A 4,604-nucleotide genomic window follows, 5' to 3' on the forward strand; every position below is an offset into this window, starting at 1 on the left:
ACGTGAACACAACATGAACACATGAACACAACGTGAACACAACGTGAACACAACATGAACACATGAACACAACGTGAACACAACGTGAACACAACATGAACACGTGAACACAACATGAACACGTGAACACAACATGAACACAACGTGAACACGTGAACACAACGTGAACACAACGTGAACACAACATGAACACAACGTGAACACAACGTGAACACAACATGAACACATGAACACAACATGAACACGTGAACACAACGTGAACACAACGTGAACACAACATGAACACATGAACACAACATGAACACGTGAACACAACATGAACACATGAACACAACATGAACACATGAACACAACATGAACACGTGAACACAACGTGAACACAACGTGAACACAACGTGAACACAACGTGAACACAACGTGAACACATGAACACAACATGAACACATGAACACAACATGAACACAACGTGAACACAACATGAACACGTGAACACAACGTGAACACAACGTGAACACATGAACACAACATGAACACGTGAACACAACATGAACACATGAACACAACATGAACACATGAACACAACGTGAACACATGAACACAACATGAACACATGAACACAACATGAACACATGAACACAACGTGAACACATGAAGGATCCTAACAGTTTGACGATGCATGAACGAGCAGCTGGGTCAAAGTTACTCAACCAGCTGTGAATAAAACTCCTTGAAGTATTCTTGCACCAGCGCGAGTAAAACAACAGTGTGTTCATAGTACTGCAAACAACCCAGAACTATGAACCAGTATAAATCATCCCAACATCCCTCAGACATCTGAAACATGGAGGCACAACCAGACCTGGTTTCAACGAGTCACAAGATAAAACGGTTCAGATCCGCCGGTTTACTTTAATAAGTAAAAAGTATCTAGTAACTATAGCTCTCGAATTAAACTAGCGGAGAAGTGGAGTAAAATAGAAACGCTCAAATACAGTACAAGTACCTCAAATTTGTATTTAAGTACAGCACTTGAGTAAATCTTACTAACTGGTCACCAAACTGCAGATCTAACTGAGTCAAAACACCCTGAGTTTTTATGTGAAGTCGGCCAGTATCCACCAGTCTGTGACCCGCAGTTTCCAGTTCAACCAGTATCGCCTTTAGAGAGTGGACGGTTTTCCACGAGAACGTTTGTGGTCGTACAAAGAAATCTAAGGAAATCTGTGTGGGTCGATACAACTGGGTGTAAGTAATACTTTAGTTTTGTTTTCTGAACTGACCCTTTAACTGCAGGTGATTCCTCCACAGCTCACACCTGTGGCGAGTGCAGGAAGAGGCCGTGGAGCCGAGCTGATGGATGTTGGTCCGAGCCTCAAAGAGGAGAGAGGATGATGCTAACACAGTTTGATGCTCTGCCACGACGAGTCAGGACCGAGAGCTCCGTTATCTGTCGGAGAGGGAAAGTGAGGAAGACGCTGATGTTTTTATGATGGTCTGAAAAGACTTCCTGTGAAGTTTCCCTGCCCCGACACTCGGCTCAGTGTTTGGCTCTTTAACAATGACAGACAGAAGTATGTGGGAAAAATAAAAACATGTTTCTGTTGAGATTCAGCTGCAAAGTCAAAGCATATCAACATCTGTTTTACCTCCCTGGACAGATGTGCACGTTTTCTCTTCTTTGTGTGTTTTAATGAGGAACTGTGTCGAACTTGAACTAAAATTAAATAAATTTACATGAATGTTATTTTAACTCTAACTTGTAATCCTAATGATGTCACCGCTGGTTGATCTGGTGACTCGTGTGTTTGTTGGATCACCACTGTCTAACTTTGAAACTTAGTAACCAGATGTTGGCGGGGGGGAAAACTGAAGATCTCCTGTCCTGGTTTGTGGTTTTTACTTTCAGTACTCAGCATTCGTTATGCACCTTTATTTACTTATTACAAGTGTGGTACATAATGATAATAATAATACTAATAATAACAATAATAAATACTGAGAAGTTAGAGTTACTAAAGAGTAAGAATAATTTCGAGTTTGGTTTTCAGTGTAGAGGAAGAGTGTTCTCAAGAGTACAGGTGGTTTCCAGGACAGGTGTGTCAGTGATATCTGAACTCTGACCTCAGTCTCTTTAAACACCGTCATCAATTCATCATTTCCGCCTCAGCTGATATTTCAGTAATGTTTAGGATTTTATGCAAATAAAAAGTGAATAGAAAAGATAAACTGTCCTCACACTCCTTAGAGCTATTGAGTGTTCAGTTTGATAAATCTCCAGACCAGACAGCTGCAGCAGCTCGATGATGCATGAAGGAATAACTGAGCCTTTTTATTGAATTATGTCTCAATGCAGAATGAATTACAATAAATCCAAGTCTTCATTTAAAATACACAGCAAAAAAGTCTATTTTTACTGACCACACACACACACACACACACACACACACACACACACACACACACACACATCTGTGTCTCTGTTTGGGCTGAGAGCAACAGCACACCCACAGTCACTGTGAAGGAGACAGAGATCAGATTCGTGTCCGGCTGATTAAAAATTAATTTCTGCTATTTTGGCAGACAGAACTCTGGACACGGAGAAGAGATGAGGGGAAGGGAACGAGCTGTGCCTCAGAAGTTTCAGTGTTTAGTGACGGATACGATGGGACAGGAGAAGCTTTCAGGAAATCTAACCGACAGTGAGCCGAGTCGCTCTGTCCTCCAGTCAGGACTGATGATGATGATGATGAAGACAGCACGGCTCCCAGAACAACAACCCCAGAGCTCGACTCAGGAGGAGGATGTAAAAGTAAAGAGTCTTCACTTGGGAAAAAATAACAAGCATACAAAAATCCAAGAAGGCAAACAAAACATAAAGGGTCAGGCTGAGGCGAAATAAAAAACAGATCAAAACATGATGAAGATCAAAAGAGACACAAATCTGACAGAGAGCATGTGGGGACAGACCAATATATATATATATATATATATATAGGTCTGCAGTGTGTGATATACTAAGACTGTTTCATAAAAATAAAGACTGACTCATTTTAAGCCAAAAACATTAGAAACTTTACCCCCAGCCTGAGACCAATGTTACCATGGTAACAACCAGACACCTGCGCTAACCAGCACCCAACAACAACAAAAAAAGGCTCATAAATTGTGGTTTGCTAACATTGTTTTGGAGCCCGCGGCCATTTTTCTTTTCATTGTTTAACTCTTCGCTGAATTTTCCATGTAAAACGTCGTTGTAACTGTTAAATTCTTCCAACAGACAAACATTTCCTGCTGAGGGTAAACGGGGCTGAGCGGTCGGCCATTTTTAATTTTATTTTGAAAAAATCTTAATTTACCCAGAATTCATTGGACCACAGCCCGGTTTACTCTATGGATTTAGTATAGTCAAAAACCAAACCGCTTTGTGCAACGAATGAATTTAAGCATATATCTGAAGACTGTTTGTTGTCTATCTCACATCTACTACACTATGAACAAAGTATACTCACAGACAGTAATGTGTGAATTCAGACACTGTGTGATGTCTCGGGTCAAACATGGCCGTTGCGTACTCACCGGAAATGATGATCGCAACACCTGTCGCCTGCTTTTCTCACTTGACTTGAAAATGACCGTTTTACTTTCCTGTGTCTGCCAATAAACAATAAACACATCTGGCAGGGTCGAAACTGCACTCAAGGGCCAGATCCAAGCAATCAGAGTGTATGTTCTTTTGAGTCACGCGACATGGAAATTATTTGCCGCCATTGGCGCCGACGACGTTTGAAAATACGTTGGTGGTCCCTCCTCTTCCCTTACGTAGCCAAGATGGCGACCGCTGAGACAAGGGTTCATCGTTTTACACTCAATTTTATATTAAAGTATGAGAATTGAGACACATTACGGTTGTGAAATTACAGTGTTTGAGCAGACAACTACACTTAATGGATTAAATGATTAATTATTAGTGAAAACATTAAATATATCATGATTACATCGTTTAAGATCAAGAAGCAAAATATATCTAACAATAACCTCCTGCTGCTTATCATTGTGAGGGTTTCTTATCACGTTTCCAAGGCTGTTGTGATGCAGTGAAACTGTTCAGTCTTTATTTGACTAGGATCAGTAATATTTTATCATTTTCTTATTATCAACAAACATCACAAAAAAAAAAAGTGAAAAAGTGCTCACAGATAAAGTTTTATTTTAATAGGCTCAGTGATTTCCTACATCAGCTGCTCGCTGTAATTTGATCAAATAAGAGGTAATAGTGCATATGTTGGGGACTTTCATCGCCGGATTAATCCACATTTGGTGTTCTATGAAGTGTCTGGAGCAGCAGGACAGTGTGTGGGACTAAATCAGAATAATCTCACACTAACATGGGACATTTCCTGCTTTTACTGATTATTGACACTTGAACATTTTGCTGCTATTACACACTTTCAATTTTGTTTAGGTAAAGTTTATCACTGGTTTTATATTAAGAGCCAAAACAACAACTAACAAGTGATAATCAGATGATGGAAAATGTAAATGTTGATGATCAAACTCTTACATTTTTAAAATGTACTGTAAAAAGTGTGAAACTTTAAAAAAGA

This window comes from Seriola lalandi, unplaced genomic scaffold (genome assembly GCF_002814215.2).
Source record: "Seriola lalandi dorsalis isolate HSWRI2012SDOR001 ecotype SW California unplaced genomic scaffold, Sedor1 jcf7180002054928, whole genome shotgun sequence".
NCBI lineage: Eukaryota > Metazoa > Chordata > Actinopteri > Carangiformes > Carangidae > Seriola > Seriola lalandi.